Here is a 19,404-nt window from a genome sequence, read left to right on the forward strand (position 1 = left end):
GCTGTTAGTGAAAAGAGCTTGAAAGATAATTGTTTTTTTTTGTTGAAACATTGTATGTACGGCAGGGTAATAGTGCACTTAGCGACTACGTTACACTGAAGGGGAGAAATGTCAACATTTTATAATGGTAAAAATAGATGAAAATAAAATATGGACAATCCTTGGAATGTTATCTCCCCTGCCCTGGAACTATATAACAAAAAAGCAGTCCCAGTAGCCATGTATGGCTCGGAATTATGGGGACATACCAACATCTGTGATCTATGTGAATGCGAAAATATATTTCTAAAGAAATTACTACTCCTACCAGTGTCAGCACCATCAGCCCTGGTACATCTCGAACTGGATAATAACAGGGTCGCAGATCAGATTTTGTACAGAGCTGTTATGTTCTGGGCCAGGATCTGGAATGGGGAAGGGTTGGCAGTACATAGGAAGGCCATGTCACATGTAATGAGCCATGAAGGAGGGAAAAGCCTAAAGTGGTTAGCGTGAAGGACTGTCTCCTAGAATTAGGTATGCCTGAGCTATGGATTAAACCCCACGTACCATTGGTAAGGAATTTGACTTAAGATACAAGGTTAAAAAAACACATGTATGATAAACTTAGAGTCAATGCCACAAAACTGAAGATTGGTGTGGAATACCTTGATACTACAGTAGAATTGGGGTCCAAGGCTTACCTCGACTCCACTCTTGTGCCCTTTGAGAAATGACTATATATGCGCTTTAGGCTTGGATCCCTACCAGTAGCCTAAAGTAAGAGGTGGAAGGTGTCCCAATTAGAGCTGTGTCCAGTGTGTGGCTCTGAAATGGAAATATGCTGCATTTCTTATTACTATAAAAAGAAAACGATTGTTTGAGATGCATTTACTTGCAACGTATTCTGAACAATGCAGGAATTTGTCAAGTAAGGCCAGCTTTACGATTCCTAAGAGAATGCCCCCTCCCCTATGTGGTATTCGGCACTGCACCTTTTTTTCATAGGGCATGGCTGTTGAGGGGCAGAACCATCAAGTGTGGCCCAGTCAACATGGATATTGGTGAGTAAGCGTCGGTGGCTGCGAGCATTGCTCTCCCCGACAATTACTGCACTTATATCCTGGCAGGAACACAGCTGTGCATTGACCCATTATATCAGGGATTCTTATCTTGAAGTCCAGCGTTTATACTCCCCTGTACTTTAATTCTCTGCTCTATTCCCCCATATGTCGTAAACAGTGTATACTGTATGGAACCTTTTTATCAACTGCCAATATATTTATATTTGTATCTTTTATGTATGAACTGTATTTCTAGACCTTGAAGGTAAAAATGCAGAATAAAAGTATGTTTTGACTGATTGACTAGAATGTTATCAGGTATTTTAAAAAAATTGAAAATAGAGAATTTGCAATGTTGAGATCATGTATTAATGAACTCAATCGTGACCATGAATTTGCTTAGCTTGAATGGAAAGTATTCAAAACAATGGCTGGAAATGATTACTAAGAACATCATTTCTAATCCTGCCAAGTGAGTAATGTGAAAAGTAGCCAAAAGATACATCATTCCAGCAAAGTATGCCTTGGCGCGATTGGATTTATTCAAATAAATGCATAAAGTTGCTGAGATCAATTTTACTCCCGTCAAATGCTTTATGGCAGAAAGAGCGCAGGGCCGTGGAGTGCAGGCTTCGGGCAGGGATGTAATTTGGGAGGGTTCTAGGTGTCCCACCTGCAACCATGGCTGTGTCAGGTACAATCCCTGTGGTTCTGCTTTCGTTTACTTTGCCTCCAGCCCTCTTTCCCTCTAACTCTGTCTCTTCCTCCCCTTTCCACCCCCACCAGCCACCCTTCCCTTCTGCATGTGTAGTCTCCCAGGAAGAGAGAGGGCCACAAACATAAGTCCACTGTGACTGCTTGCCTTTGCTTTGCTGACAGCCCACCTACTGTCCATGGGAGGGTGGGTGGGCGGACTCTTCTACCACCTGCTCATAGAAACCAAGAGCAAGCTACCAGCTGATGAGCAGAAAACTTCCTCAGTCCTTCCCTGCTGGCCTGTGGGATCACCGCTTCTAGCATCTCCCACTGGTTCTCGTTCAGACACCCCTGCTTTCCATGGCAGCTTATGACCTCACAAGAGCAAATGCCAACGCCCTCGTTATACATTAACAATGCCGGTGTGCCTGCAATGTGCGTTCATGTGGTCGCGCTTTCAAAGGCTGCAATATTATCACTTCCTCAATTAATTTTTTCTCAACGTGCCTCCCCTTAAAGCACTTCTGGTGTAATAATCATGCCATCTCTCGGTAACATGCCTGTTACACAAAGCACGCCCCCCCTTTTAGCACGCTCACTCGATAACAATGCAATCAAGCGTTTAAACACTGCATTAAGTATGGCATTTCCCAGTGACCTTCCACAATGCATAGCCTGTGCTCAGACTTTCCAACATGGTATCTTATGACCTCACAAGAGCAAACACCACCACACTTCTTATATATTAACAATGGGCTTCATTACAAGTATGGCGGTATCGCTACCGGCGCTGTTGCTACCGTACCGCCACACTAGGAGTTGTGCTCGCGGGTGCCCTTGCAGCCACCAGGACTGACCTGGTGGCCGTACCGGCACCAGCGAGCAGAACATGATGGTAGCACCGGTAGCGTTATTAAGGGTACTGGTGCTACCACCCTCCCCATTCCCATTGAGCCGAGGCTCAAATGGGAATGTGGATGTACCGGGCCTGGCACCCGCGAAAGGGCAATTACTGGGTCCAGCTGGGCCCGAATAGCCCGGTAATTGCCCATTCGCGGGTGCCGGACCCGGATGCGAGTTTGGAGGTAAAACCGGCAAGGCTACCTCCAACCCCGTAATGAGGCCCAAAGACTGGGTGCCTACAATGTTCATTCACATATTGAAACTTCCCCATAATGTTTAGTATGTTATATGGTACCCATCACACTGAACTGCTAATTATTCATAAGACTAACAGCCCAACTAGTCTAACAATCAATAGAGTTCCCATGCTGCCAAGGGACAGCAATAATGCCCTGAAACTGATACTTTTTCCGCTCATGCGTATTCTCTTTCCAGACACTCCTGCTTTCTCGTACCCCTCTGCTTCATACAGTGCGATGAGAGGCAGCAAACTTGCTTTCTCTGTGGACCCACCTGTTAAACCCTTCATCTACATTGATTTGGCGTGAGGGGAAACGATATTGCTCTAATCTTGCCCCGTCCCGGATGCTGGAGACCACGCAATGCATTGTTTGCCGTTTTTACTGGCAAGTTGGAGAGCATGGGGTTCTGCCATGCTATTTCTTAACAGAGTAACGTCGATGCAAAGGTGATCTGCTGCCATGACACAATTCCCTTTCCAAATAAGAGCGTGACAGGAGGCACAGGTCTGTAAGCGCTGAACTATTGAAAGCCCCAAGCTTGGTTTTGTGTTTTAGCTAAAACACATGAAAAATGTGCTGTTTTTGAATGTCCCGCAAAACTTCAGAAATGTTGCCCGTGGCATAACGTTCCACATAGATCTCACCTGGTCCTTATTTTAATCAATTTGAAACACAAATGAATGGCAATTTTTAAATTTATCACCAAAGCACCTGCACTCCAAGGTGTGCTTCTCATTAATGCATACCAAGCTAGCCTGTGCAAAAATTCTTTTTTCAATGAGCAATGCACACTGTGGGCCAATGCACGTTAGTTCTGTAGCTTAAATATGTGTCGATGTTTAATTAACATTTACATAAAATTTAGATGCATGCCACGGTGGCTCCTTGTTTTTTTGTTAATATTTGAAAATCGGTGCCATTGGAGGGTATTGACTGTTCATTACACCTGTGATTTCCCTTTGAGAAGGATGTGCACAAAATTTAAATACCATTCTAATTAAAACATGGCTCATCTGCTGAATGTGACAATCGGCTCGCCTCAAAGCGCTTTACTGATTATAAACTATTGCTGAACTGGTGCTGTTAAATATTTGCCGTCAATTACACACAGTTCCGTACGGGAACGCAGCAATACAGCCATAGGAACCCCAGCAGGTTGCACCACTAACGAGCGTTGGGAATTTTAACCATATTAATGTATTTTATGCAGGTTTTTGTAAAGTGCAAAGGCCACCTAGCTTTCTTTTCAAAGCTCTAAGTTGAAAGTGGGATGGAGAAAGGTAAAGGGGCGGGAAGATCCAAAGGCAGTGAGAAACAGGTAGGTCTCTAATACTCAATTGACCTCCATATGATGAGGTTGGAGTTGAAGATGAGTAGGTAGGTCATGTTTTTGGGGCAAAGTTGGGTGGGTAATTAGTTTCAGGCAAGGATGAGGTAATGAGTTACAAATCGAGGACCCTTGATGAATTGATTAACCCCCATAATGTGCAGATCTCGGGATGTGGTCGGTTGTCTAAGTGGCTGAGCTTGAAACTTGGATTCAATCCCATTGTCAGCACATGACCAAAAGAAATATGTGATTCTGGTCAAATTGTTTAATCTCAATGTTCGTGACAATTTAAATATATAAACTGTAATGGGCATGTGTAAACTTCGATTGCACACTGTTGTGCCTTGTGATCTCCCAGGTACATGTTCCCATCTCACCAGGATTTTCTGTATTTAAGTCAACATCCACCTGTGTATGCCGTACTGTCGTGTGGACAGTACCCAGTGTTTGAGAAGACCCTAACACACCAAAACGTTCTGTACAAGCACTCTGCTTCTTTTTGGAGCGAATATTAATTTATTGTGTTCTTATATATCGAGCTTTATGCACAATTCATCCCACCTCTAAGTGCTTCAAAAAGCAGGTGTTATTATTACCCAATTTAATGGTAATCAATGTATCCCCCGTCAAAAGGATGAAGGGCTGAGTCAGCACTGCCGTGGGATTCAAACTGGTAAAGTGCAGTTGGTCCCATGTCAGACGTGAGTGCTTAACTGGTGAGCTATTCACCCAGACGCTAACTCCACACTGCATCAAAATCCTAGTAGTATACCAGTAGTCGGAATATTCAAGCACATATTAGCTGGCCTTCTATGTGTTCAGAGGAATCAATTACTCAGTGATTGGGAGTGAACAAATCCCAGCATTTTGCAGCTGCGTCTGTTCTGAACTCACATTCCTCTGAGCTCTTTGACTTTCCAGAGCAGTGGTACATGTGAAGGCAGGGTGAAGACCTGTGTGCTGAGCAAATACAGTGCTGCTGGACTGGGCTGCTACATACCGAGTGCTCATGCAGCCAAACTAAAACTGCTGGAGTCCTTTTTTGAAATGTCTTTGTTTTTATTTAACAAGTCCTGGTTCGTTGCTCAATGTACAAGGCTGGCACAATGGTTAGGATTTTGGGAAAGTCGAATTATTATGATACGTTATGAAATAAAACGCAGGATTCCTCTTAATGAGACAAGTAGAAGAAGTAATTCATATTACAGTGACATCGGAATCATATTTTTCTTAGTGTACTTAGGAACAATGCTATGTGATGTCACTTCCTGTTTTGTAATGGGGTGAACGGTCACGTGCCATCACTTCCTGTGATGTCACCTGAGGGTGGGGTCAAATTACATCACTTCCTGTGGTGTCATCAGAGGTCAAGGGTCGTCTGACGTCACTTCCACTACACCTGTCATTTTGGGAGTTTGTCGGTCTTTACCCCTTTTAGGCTGTCATGGACCTCCCTGGGCAATGTTCCTCTAGCAAGCTATGGTCTCTTCAGGAACTTCGGTCTTGATAAGCACCCTCTTATGCTGCCACTTTCCTTCGACACCTCCTCTGCCTTATCTCTTCTCTCTTGCTCCTTTCTTGTCTTCACCTCATCTCTCCCTTCCTGCTTCTCCCTCCTTCTTTCATCCTCAACATTCGGCCATACCCTAATCTGCTCCTCCTTTAACCCTCTCTTTCCTGCTCTTGTCTTCTCCTCCTACTCCTCTCATATTATTATTTCTTTCATGAATCTCAGTTCTCTTTCTTCCTCCTCTACTTTGCCTCCTCTCCTTGAACTTCTTCCCTCCACCTCCTTATTTCTCCCTTTCACCTCCTCCACTTTGTTTCTCTCGGTCCTTTCTCTCTTGATCTCTCTCTTTCTCTGATGTTCTCCATTTCTCATTGCGGTTCCTCTTTCTGTCCTTTACCTCTGCACCTCTGTTCCTACTTCTCTCTCTGACACTGTCCCTGCCTCCTTTTTACTTTTCCTCTTCACTTGCTTCACCTCCTCTCTGTTTTCTTTATCTGGTATTTTCCTTTCCTCCCTGTAGCATCGCGCGTGGTCATCTGATCCCAGGGACACGTGGCGGCGCACCAGGTCTGGTCATATGACCAATGTCAATGTAAGCACTCCAATAAAGCAAATAAAGCAGTTGATGTTTGATACGCTCAAAGTGTGGCCCTGTCCTCTGTTTGCTGGCCTGCAGGTGCTTGTGCCCTGATTCCCAGTGAGGATCTCACACTGGCTGCGAAGGAGGGATACCCAGCTGCCACTCAGTCCCCTCACAGGCTTTTTCCTGGTGCGTCGGCACATCCTCGTGGTGGCTGTGTCCCTCGCCAACACAGAGGAGAGGCATTTCCTGAAGGGTTGGGGCCAAAGTGAGAGGACATTTGCCCACCTACCATGCTTCTCATGAGGCAGAGGATGATACATGCTCCGAATGCCAGCTGAGTGAAAAAGGTTTCCGCTGAAGCACATGTGGGAGCCATAGCATGTGTTTACAAGGAGAGTCCGACCCAGCTGATCAACAGGTGTCCACACACACAGATGAACAAGGTACAGCGACAATCCCTGAAATTGAGGATTACACACATGCCCATTGGGTGGCCGAGACCAAGGCCAAAAGCGACAGTAGAAGACTTTACAGCCCTGCACCAGCACTCTGCAGATGTAGGGGAAGACCCACGGAGAGGAGAAGTCACCTCAAGTGGCTAGTGAGGGGTGGGGCTCCCCAACTTGCCATCTGCAGTATTTCTAACCCAGCACAATGTCAAGATCCTGCGTCTGCACCTGTGCCCACACCTCAAGGGATTGAGGAAGTAGGGACGGCAGTGTGAATTCACACTGCCGTCCCTACTTCCTTTGGATACCACTGACACCACCAACCTACGTCCGAGATGGAACAGGTGGATGAAAGAATTTGATGCATATCTAGATGCCGTCTGTCCGCAGGACGACAAGTGCATCATAGGACTACTTACTGTCACGGCCGGCCCAGAAGTACTGGACATCATTTTGTAACTACCGTAGGATGTTGAATACAAATATCAGGATCTCAAACAAATACTGAATTAACACTTTGCAATACATAGGAACGTAGACTACGAGAGACACGTGTGCCATACCTCGATGCATTTCCCCGGAGAGAGCAAGGACAAGTTTGTCACATGCCTAAAATCCAAAGTGAAACATTGCAAATTTCACATATACAACTGTGAAGTGACCATCAAGTCGCAAGTAATAGCAGAATGTGAATCATTACCCTTAAAGAGGAAACTACTGCAAGTGCCACACTCACTAGCGGAATTCCTCGTGCTAGCAAGGACAACATCAGCACTAGACATACAAATATCCACCCTAAGCAAAACTCACATCTCTTCTACACCCAACATCAAAGAAGAAACTTTAACAAGCTCATGGGGCATCAGCACTCATCCCAAGAGATCAGATCAGACGAACGACAATGTTTCCTTTGTGGCTATGATCTACCACATGATGGGTCGTGTCCGGCTATTGGCCAAATATGCTTGGCTTGCGGGGAGAAGACCATTTCCGAGTGATGTGCAGAAACCCCAAAGCCTACAGATAAATCCCATCAGATCAAAAACAACAACAATACAAGCCCCCCCAGCAACATAGGGAGGAGAGACCCAGATTCTCTGAGATTCTCTGAGAGAAGATACCACAAAGAGAGGCGTTACACTCGACCAAAGAACTCCCCATCACCGGAGGCCTGTTGCAAAGGGAGAAGGTGGATTCACCACTTGAACACGTCGTCCACGAGTGAGTCTGATTCCCAAGCAAGCACCAAACAGAGAAAGAGAGGGTATCTGTATGCCTTTGGCAACCCGCTGCCTCAGAACACAGCCTACATTACCGCTGATGATCCAGGGAAAAGATATTGACTTCCGTGTTGATTCAGGGGCCACGATCAATGTGTTGCCCGAGTGCGAATACCGCAAACTCACCCAGAGTTCCAAACTAAAGAAAGCACACGTTGCCATCTACGCATATGGAGCAAAGGAACCGCTTTTTTGAGAGAGGCCCCTCGGCTGACGAACATTGCACAGCTCAGATCCTTCCTGGGCCTGGCAAGCTACAGTACCTGCTATCTTCTAGACTTTGCCTCCACAAGTGCAACTTGGCGTTCCCTGACTAAACAAGACCAACCATTTCAGTGGGCTCCGACACAGCAGAAGGCCTTGGAGAAGATTCGAAGAGTCATAGCAGCGGGTGTCTGCATGTCATACTTTGACGCCAACATGCACACTGAAGGGCCAGTGGACACGAGCCCTGTTGGTCTCAGAGCCCTTCATGCTCAAAATTCAGGCAGGGCACATGCGCAGATGCGTATAGTGTCTTACGCTAGCAAGAGCCTCACTGAGGTGGAACAGCGCTACTCGCAGGCCGAAAAGGAAGCCCTGGCGGTCGTCTGGGCTCGCAAATATTTTCATTTGTTTTGTACGGCAAGCCCTTCGCCATCATCACGAACCACCAGGCCCTCATAACCATTTATGGGAAACCGACGGCCCCAGATGCCTCCCAGGATAGCAAAATGGGGGCTTTGTCTGCAAGAGTACAAGTTCATCATCATTCACAAGTCTGGAAAAGATGAAAACCCTGCAGATTTTCTTTCGCGGCATCCACTTGAAGGATCCCAAGTGTCAAACAACAGGGCAGAGGGATACATCAACCATGTCATCCATCACACGGTGCCTCCGGCCATCAATATGGCGTAACTCACAAGGACAACCACAGAGGACGTGACATTGGCACTCGCAACTTTTTGCATCCTGAACGGACGACGGAACTCGTCAGAGGTGTCAGTTATGAACAGCCAGGAACTTGATGGGTCACTTTCCAAAGCCATTGCAAGGTCAAAAGGCGAACTGTCGTTGTCTCCTTCCTCACTAATACTCAAAGGGCATTGGATCGTGATACCGACACCGCTCCACCAACGGGTGATCGACATCGCACATGAAAACCACAGGGGCATTGTGTCTACGAAATGTATGCTCCAGAAGAAGGTGTGGCTCCCCGGCATGGACAAGTTGGTTGATTCAACACTGAAGTCATGTCATATATGCCTCAGTCTGCAGCCCCAGCATTCCCTGATCCGTTGCACATGACGTCGCTCCTGGAAGGAGTGTGGGAAGAGGTTGCAATTGACTTTTATGGTCCACTAAGATCTGGTGAATATGTACTAGTAGTACTTGACGAGCACTCAAGATACCCGGAAATAGAGATAGTGCCTTCCACAGCTGCCGCAGCCAAGGTCCCCATCCTTGAAAGGATATTCTTAGCATACAGGGTTCCCAAGGTGGTCAAGTCTGACACCGGACCTCCATTCACCGGCAAAGACTTTCACAACTTTGCCAGCAAAATGGGATTCCACCACGGGAAGGTTATGTCACTGTGGCCCCGGGCGAATGGGGCAGTGAAAGGATTAATGGCTAATGTCAAAAGGGCCATCAGGATAGCAAACATCACCCATATGCCCATCGAGCAATCACTGTACCAGCTCCTGCGGGACTACAGGAGCACGCACCACAACTCCACAAGCGTATGCCCAGCAGAATTAATGTTTGTCCAACCCGTGTGCTCTCAGCTACCCAAGGAGACCCATCAAGAGGAGAAGAGCCCACAAAAGCAGGAAGTGAGGAGCAAGGATTACAAGTCTAAAAGCAAGATGAAGGTGTACGCTGACCACAAAAAAAGGACTCTGCAAGCAAACTTAAGAGTGGACCACTATGTACTCCTGCAGCCGACTCAGTCTCACAAAGACACGCCACCATTTGACCCCCTACCATTGAAAATCACAGACATAAAGGTATCTATGGTCTCTGCTAAGAGAGCCGGCTGGACAGTGACGAGGAACAGCTAATTCTTCAGGAAGATATGTCACGGTGCACCCCTAGTCGACCAATTTAGAAGTGAAGAGGAATTGCATGTAAGAGATGTTTCTGGATACTCGGGCCACGAAGAGGAATCGGAGACAGAAGGACAAGCATCTGCAGAAGGAGGACGAGGTGAGGAAGAGGCATAACAGCACACCGAGAACAGACCATGCCGCATCATCAGAAAACCGAGATGATGGATAGAAAAAATGGGGTAGGACAATGTTATTTTGGGGTGAGATGTAGCGTTGCGCATGGTCCCCTGATCCCCAGGACACGCTGCGGCAAACCAGGTCTGGTCACATGGCTAACGTCAATGTAAGCGCGTGAAGCACGCCATAAAGCAGTTGATGTTTGATATGCTCAAAGTGTGGATGTGTTCTCTGTTCGCTGGAGTGCAGGTGCGCATGCCCTGATCCCCAGTGGGTATCTCACACTCCCTTCCATACTACTCCTTTTTGCCTCTGACACCTCCACTCCTTCCACTCTTCACCTTTCTTCCTCACCGCTCTTCCTCACACTCTCCTTTTCCTTACACTTCCAGCTCCTGATCCCCACATCACTCCCTGCCATCCTCTCCTTCTACACTTAAGTCCTAATTGTTTGATTAACGCCACCTCTGTGAATTCAGGGAGTGAACACTGGGGATGGAGTGTATGCCATCGGACTGCAAACTTCACAGATGCTGATATTTGGTGGGCAGCCCCGAATACGGCTCCACCATCGCAGTCTATTTCTAAGCGGTCTGCTATCTTGGATTCACACCCATCGTTGTAGCAGTCACAGCTGCTCCTCAGCCCCATCTGGCTGGTAATGGGTACAGAATGGTTTTCTTGCCTTTTGCATGATCCCACAAACACTGGCAGTCCAGGGCCATTCAGATTGGCATGACTGACAGCCACTGCTGAAAATCTCCACAGAAACTAATCTTCACCGACATTTTCCTCTGCTATACAGACACCAATCTCTTCTGTTAACAAACATGTATTTCTCTTCCACGTGACCAGTAAATCCTCTCTCAGCTATATAATTGGCATCTGTCCCCTGGAAACCAACAAGTCCTCTCTGGCTAGCACAATAGATGTAATTGTTAATAAAAGCAGACAACCCTTCATGACATATATAAGGAACTATCACACCACAGTGAAAGGGCTCAATAAGGCTGCTGGGTGACTCAAACAGAGAAGGCGAAGGAGGAACTACCCAGCCCTTAGGGCCTTATGCATACCTGCTCTATGGTTTACTTCCTGGAGCGCATGGTACTGCCAGACCCCCATGGCCGCTCCGGGCCACCCTCTGGCCTCCTGGCCCCTCCTGTCCTCTGGGACTTGGTCCCACACCTTTACTGACATCTGCCGTGCATCTCTGGTCATGGTGCAGATCAATCAGAAATCACTATCGGAAACCCTGTGGCCAATCCCCAGGTTTCTGCACTATTCTCCCAATCCCAGCAGGAGTTAAGTAAATAGTCTTGGCTGTGTAGGAAGATGGACCAGATTTGCAGGTTCCTCTCTCTGCCGTGCTATTTCCTGTAGCCGCTCTGAAAATATTGGGGTGATCCATTTCAATGGAAGAAAGGGGGCACAATAGGTGGGGGCACAGACAATAAGCTTATGGAAAGGATGTGTCAATGTGGCAAATGATGCGAGTTTATGTGGGGAATTGGAAGAAGCAGAAAATGGTTGGTAGCTAAAACCTGGAAGATGCGATGGAAAGTTTTTGTAAGCAGAAGGAAGCAATTAACTCAATTGAAGGTGCATGTATGTTTAAATGCTTTTAAAACGTTCTTGTTTATTGGCGGTCAATATATATTTCATGCTACAGTATTTGTACTGCCATATTATTATTGGATTCTATGTTGTCCTTGTTTCATTTCACCTTTTATTATTATTCATTTTAGAACCCACTCGTTTACCAATTTATGTGATATTTTTGTGGACATGCATTAGCAGCTCCTTAGCAGATAAACGGCATTGTTAGTATTGACCTCTGGTGTATTTATTTGTTTATTGTATTGTGCATTTGTATTCTACTGTTTATAAATATGTTTCACACATGTTAAATCTATTTTACTGTAAAATATTTATAACATTTACTAATGTAAAAAACTGCTTCTTTTTCCATACACATTTTTTATGAGCAGAGTAACAGCATTTAGAGCATGTGGTAAAGGATTTCAGTGAACTTCCTGTCTGCCTGAGTTAAAGAGGAGGCCTCCTTCCCGTGGTGTATAGGAACATTTATTTCTTAGGGGACTGACGTATCTTGGCGTTACCCTTTCTTTGGTGCACAAGGTAACCCGCAGATCTCAATTACTAGGTGTCTGTTGTACATTGGATGCGTAACTTCAATGTGCCTCAGATTTCATGGAGGGTTCACTTCCTGGGTTCCTAAGGTAGCTTAAAGCAACAGTTCCTGGGAGCATTTGGCTGCTTAGAGGCTTCACTTTCTGGGTGTCTGAGACAACTTGGAGGTCCAGTTTTCTAGGCATCTTAGATAATTTGATTGTTTCCCTTCATGTGTGCCTTAAAGAAATTGAGCCCTGCCTTCTGTGTGCCTTAAATTACTTGTGGGTCTAATTTCTAGGTATCTGAAATAAATTAGAAGTAACACGGGACGTGGCCAGCAGCCCGTAAAATGGCCACCTAACTCAGGGGCTCCTCACATCAACATCTACTGACTTTAATAGGTGGCTGGGGATTATTTTATAAGAGTTTGCAGAGTTACACAGAAGATCCTACACTGCTCTGAGATTTAACATGTGGACAGTCAGTACTTCCTGGATCCTGAAATACCACTGTACTTGTAATGAAGCTCAATTCTGCCATTCTTTGCATTTATAAGCTTACACCCCATACGATAAAGTGACATGGCATTATTCGTTTTAATGGATACCACACCCAGTTCAAGACGATTTACCTACATTGGTGTTGAAAAGAGGAGACCTAAGACATTTTCCCATACCTTTCCTTCCAAAGCATCAAGATAAAATGTGCTTTTTAGTTTCAAATGTCAATCTCACATTCGCCTTAACTGTACAAGAGAATTAGCCAAGATCCCCTAGTTTGGACTTTTGCTCAAGTTTCAGTATGTAGGAGCATTATCCGTTTTAGTAGTTGATGAGGAATTTTGGAGCTTAATCCATAGCTCACTTCTTTACACACTATCGAAAGCTATGGCACAGTCATCCAGGACAACATAGAAGGGGGCATTAATTTTCTTTGTCAAAAAAGTATTTGCCAAGCAATACAACACTTGACTATTGTAACTAATGTCCATATAGTTTAAACCAGATTGGGGCCACAATATGACATTTTCTTTTTCTACCTAGCTAGTTAATTCCTATACCAGAGTTTTTACAAAGATCTTTCTACTTACATCTTTCAGGTCCATGAGGTGATAATTTGCCGGACCTTCTCTCAATCCTCATTTTTAAAAAGGGATACAAATGCTACCCTTCCAAATTTGTGGTACTTTTATGAGTAACTGAAACTCTTCAATATGATGAGTAAATAGAGGTCCATAGCATCAGAGCATTTTAAAAGTTCATTGCCGATAGCTCATGAAGGGTGGCCACCAATCAACAATACGGGAGACTCTGAGATAGAGAGGTCGCCTCTAGACAGCATCTACAAACAAAACAAATATGCTCCTCTTGGAAACCTCACCAGGTGGTCTTTGTAAGACAATATATACATTTTTATTATAGTGAAAACATGTTTGCTATAAAAAATCCCACAATACCACATACCGGAGCTATACGAGATCCACATTCAGAATTATTCAAATGACACGTCACATATTTCCTTTCCTTCTAATCATGACTTTGCCAGCTCATTCAACATAAACATTTCATTTCGTTTTTCCTTTTATATTGCACTTTGACTATTTGCCCAACTCGTATATCCCATACACACAACCACCATGTACTCACAATCACCAACATTCATACCCAACATGTTTAGTTCGAGTAATCAAAAAATCTCACAGGAACTTCTTCAGGGGATAGCAGACTGTAGTCAAACATTCACTAAATCTTGTCAAGTATCATTAAACCAAATGTCATATCAATGCACAGAGCATATCATGCATGCATGAATCTTTACAATAGTACAACCCAACCCATGTACAGTCTTTATATAATGAGTTTCTTTGTGAAGACCACATAGAAAGTGTCACTTTATCAAGTCACTTTTGTTATGTAGGAAGAGCCAAGTCGTACATTCCAATCACTCTCCAATTCTTCCAAATGATCCTACTCGGATACTACTCTAAGGCCCTTCGATAATGCGATCTTCACTCTGTTCAACCACATCTGTGTGTTTGTCTGCCAAACCACTTATTTATTCATGAGTATGTATTTGGGTCGTGCTGTCATCAAATTCCCCCACGTTAGCTCTTTAAGGAAACCCTTATGTGGCTCGCTAACCGCGGATCACATGTTGTACTGCTTCATTCATGTTCCGTTCATATTCCAACACAGGCTGGCACCATGAGATGTTTTAAAGAACAAATTGTTTTTAATATGTCATTTGCATAAAGCTCCACTTACTCAAGAGTCAGGATCTATGTATTCGTTTATCTTACCTTAAAACATTTATCCATGGATTGTTTAATTATTCCTTTCCATGTCAACTGGAGCTGCTTATTCTGTTATTAATTCTGATTAACATGATTTCAAGCCTTAAAGATCCTTAGTCCTGAGCACTGGCTGCTGAGTTGCCATGGCTCTGTTATGTAAAACAAATGTTGGAGGGTGGCATGGCTGGTGTTGGCGCAAGATGGCAGCATCTTAGGTGCAAGATGGCTGCATTTTGGGGGAGCTCCGGCAGCACCACGCGATCGGAGCAACAGCAACCCTCCACCTTGAATAAGGAGCCCAGCAGGAGGGACCGGATGTAGCCAGGAAGCCCTGGTGAACATCATGAAAATCGATGCTATGAAGATTAACATGCAGTGGTTCAAACAAGACCCAGAGTTATGGTGACTGACCGTAGAGTGCCCGTGACCACGACCCAGAACAGGAGCAGTCTCTTTCTGAATGCCTAATGTTCTTGCATCCTGCAGAAGACTTTACATAAATGAGTTGCAGAGGACAGCTGGTCAGAGTGGTGGAACCACCATGGGCAGTGAGCCAGGACATAACTCCCGGCATACAGAGTCAATGGGGGGGCCTGGTGGGACGCTGGGAGAGACCAGGCTAAGGTCACAGAGAAAAGTTATGTGATGTGTGGTGGCAATGTGTGGAAAGCAGAGTGCCTGAAGTCCGTGGGATAACAGCAATTCCTCTGGAGGGTTAGGCTATATTTAACCCTTGAAGCAAGTTCTTGGCAGCAAGGAAAGAAGGCCTGTTAGGCCCCCTAGCTTTGATTAAAAATACTCTCTGAGGAACACTCTGCCATGAACAAAGCGGCAGACAGACGGAAGAGTAGTAATCTAACAGCATAAGCGTAGTTGATCCCCCGAACCTGAACGGTGGTGCATTTCAACATAGAGGATAAAGTGAGAAGGGCATAGCAACAGAGATGGGTCAGTGAGGGCATCCAGACTTGAAATAACTAGACTTCTAAACCCATCAGGCCATAGCGAGCGCAGACATATGTAAGTCATGAGTAAGTGAGACAAGAAGCAGACAGAGGGGAACTGGATTTGTTCCAGAATGGCAGCGGCTAAGAGCCAAATTACAACCCCTGTTGCTTTCACCAAAGAAGTTCTTGAGAAAGACGTTGCAACAATCGCTAAGACCTGAAAAATTAAGTTAAAAAAAAATATTGCAGAGCTTAGAATGGAGGTAGACAGTCTGGGAGAGAGGGTAAATAAAACCGAGCAGTCAATAAATGAGATGACAGATGTGGTACCGACGATGCAGAAAGATATACAAGCAGTAGCTTGCCTGACTGATGAGCTGACCATGAGATGTGAAGACTTGGACAACAGGTCGAGAAGAGGGAATATCCAGTAAAAATTATTAAAATAAGGCAGCAAGGAAAATGACTTAACAGGCTTCCTTCAGTTGATTTAGAAAACAGTGCAGTCAAACGAAATACAAGGAATTTTCGGAAGCGTGGTAGGACGCATAGAGTAGGCCCAGTAGCAGACAGAGAGATATCCTCTTCAAACTATAATAATTCATCTTCAAAGAAAGATTATTAAGAACGGCAAAATGGCATGGTACCCTGGAATTCGTAATCTGTCATATAGAACTATTCCAACAAATTGCTTGGACCACCCTGTAGAGAAGGAGGTCGCTAATACCAGGAAACGGGCAAACCCAGAATTGAAAAAGTCTGATTCTGCCGACTCTTTCCAATTCATACGCAGTTTGAAATACATGGAGCTCAGCACACTTCAATCACTTGAGGAGGGATGCAAGCTACTTGTAATCCCAATCCATCAATGTTAGCCAGCAAATACTGTGAGAGATCGTCAGAGAGCGACCAAATATTGCATATGAGAGCCTGTGAAATGCAAAAGCTGTGACAGAGCAAAAGACCATCAGGAGAGCACCTCATAGGACCAAAGTCAGCCATGGTTGTTATAATGCCAGAGAGGTGACTGATAGAGAAGACCAGGAATTGTTTGAAGGGGAACGGGAGGGCACATTTTGCGAGTGTGGGTACTAGAACAAGGGAAGAACATGGGTAAGAATAGAAAAATAGAGGACAGGCAAAGCCCATCAAATACTGGTTAAATTATGGTTAAGATCTTCTCCATCAACATTAGTGGCCTCTGCTCTCTGTGCAAGAGAATGTGACTCGTGCATATCATGAAACAGGCAAATATAGATATTGGGTCTGATGCAAGAAACATACGTTATTAAGAAAGACAAGATTAGGTTGATAAACAGAACATTCTCAGTGCAAATATGCAAATTGCGGTTAAGTAAAAAAGTGTGGTTGGCTAGTTATCAGGAAAGGCACACCTTTTAGAATTATACTCACCAAACAGACCCTGCAGGAAGATACATGTGTATAAAGGGAAAACAATATTGGTGATGGTGGTTGGTAACCAGCCTTTGCCCTTCCCCTCCATTACATAATACATCCTCCTCCAAAATCAAAGGGGCCAATGTGGGACTTGCCTGCTTCCAAAAGGCCAGGCAAAATGGTAGTCCAAATGTAGTGATATTCTTACGGTGACTTCCAACTCCACCAGGGAGTGAGAAGATGTTTTTGGTGCTGACTGCAGGCTTCTGGGATGCACTAAGAAACTCACTGCTTCGTCCCAGTGCAACCAGTCAATACCCATGACACATTGCAATCAGGGCCTGGTCACACAGCAAAACAGCAGACAAGTAATACAAATATACTGCACACCAGTGACTTTATTCTATAGTGAAATATGCTTGTTGGAAAAGCCCAAGCACATCAGAACCAAACAATGAGACATCCCGGTGCGTGCTAGGAGATAGTGGCTGACGAATGTAGATGGAGAAGTGCAAGTGGCCACTCAACAGGTATCAGAGATGGAGACACCCGGATGGCTGCCTAGAACGAGGCCATACCCCTAGTGGATCTGTCCTGCACACCTCCGGGGGGATAGGTTCCAGCCAACTAATATCACATGAAGAAGGTAATCTTGATACAGCGGCTAACGGTAGCAACTGATGGTTTCATGCCTCTGTGTCCAGCACCAAAAGTCACCAGCAAAGAGTCACAAGAACAAAAGGAAGAGGTGCGACCGAAATGTATACCGACTATATGACCCACATCAAGGGGACTAAGGGAAGGACCTGGTCATGAGAACCATCTTCTAGCAGGGAATGAAGGGCCAGATCCAAGTTCCAATGAAAGGCAGGAAAAGACCTTGGAGTGAAACTCAGCTGAAGGACGCAGCACCAATCCCTCTCAGATAATGCAGAGGTCACGTGGCACAGAGAGGAGAGCACCAACCACACCCAGGCACCTGGCAGAGATAATGGCCAACAGAAACACTGTCTTCAAGGTTAGATATTTAAAGGAGGCTTCACAAAACTGCTGGAAGTGCTGTGGGGAGTGACATGAGAGAACCAAAGAAGGGCAAGGAGATATTATCAGAGGGCTTGACCTTGAAGCTATAAAGAATGCATTGTGTAAATACCACTGCCTCACCCTTATCTCCCATGTTTTTTCCTTCCTGCAACTTGTGGAACAGACAGCCCCAGTCTGAATGGAAAATATGGTAACGAAATGGAAAATCAATCAGCAGGGGGAACAAGATGTGCCTCTCTCTCTCCAAATTGCAGCTCAGATTTTGGAGTGGACATCTTTTTCATTTTTATTTTTTATTTTAAAACGATATAGTTTATTTCTAAACTTTTCATTTATCTACAATTCTTAATTTCTATAATCGTGTTCGAACAGGATTAATACAGAGTCTAAAGATTTGTGTCCTCTGGTTTTGAGGCTTTCTTTAGAATTCTTCTCCAAAATTGAATGATCGTGAATATAATTTTGTTGTTGTTTCCTAGGAGAATTTGCTCCCATCAATCTTTTGCATCCAATTGTGTCATGAGTTTCACATACATTTCCCTGTAGGTGTTTCTCAAGTCCAACAAATTCTCGCATTCCATTATTAGATGGTCAGGGTCTTTACAGAATCTGCAGTATGCCAGGCCTGTCGGTAGTTGCTTTATTTTTGTCAGTCGTTCGCGAAAATAGATCACATATGTCTTTGTCAGGGAACAGTTTCAAATAATTGGGAAGCTGATTAATCGCCCTAGCCTCTGATATGCAGTTGAGATTCATGCGGTATTGTGTTTTGCCTTTGATTGTGTGAATCCAATCTTTGAGCAGGATTTTCCTTTTTGCATGCTGAGGGCGCGGGAGCAACATCTCCTTTGAGATATGGACATCTCTTTTCTATGGAAACAGTCTATTTACTGGAGGATGGAGGAAGTGACTGGATTGCATATTCTGTAAGCAGGGATTTTCCATCCCTAGGAATGCTTTCTCTGTCTCAAGGCACATTAAGCTTACTATCCAAGTGATTCATGAGGCTAGTGATAATTTTATTTGCCTCCTGCCACGCTCACCTTCTCTGAACAAGATTATCGGACATGGGGTCTGGATGCCTGTCAGTCCACTGGTCCCCAGACCTTTCCTAATATGTTTAAATAGGTATAAAGCATCTATATTAACATGAAAACATCCTACTCCACCAACGGGGATATAGATATATGTAATACAATAAAGAGCAAGATGATACGTGTTGTTTACTTGCCTCCAACCCCCTCACACAAAAACTCTATAAGGTTTTCCAGCATCACTAGTCCTGAAAAAATGGACCGTCTGCTATAACTGATTTACACAAATGTATAATAAGTTTATTATTC

General features: G+C 44.7%; 1 protein-coding gene across 2 annotated transcripts in view; it reads left to right on the forward strand.

Annotated features, from left to right (window-relative positions):
• Positions 1-19,404, forward strand: part of PAMR1 (peptidase domain containing associated with muscle regeneration 1) — a 443,694-nt gene that overhangs the window by 106,696 nt on the left and 317,594 nt on the right. The gene's annotated exons all lie outside the window — the stretch shown is intronic.

Source organism: Ambystoma mexicanum, chromosome 11 (genome assembly GCF_040938575.1).
Source record: "Ambystoma mexicanum isolate Mex_15411 chromosome 11, UKY_AmexF1_1, whole genome shotgun sequence".
In the NCBI taxonomy this organism is placed as follows: domain Eukaryota; kingdom Metazoa; phylum Chordata; class Amphibia; order Caudata; family Ambystomatidae; genus Ambystoma; species Ambystoma mexicanum.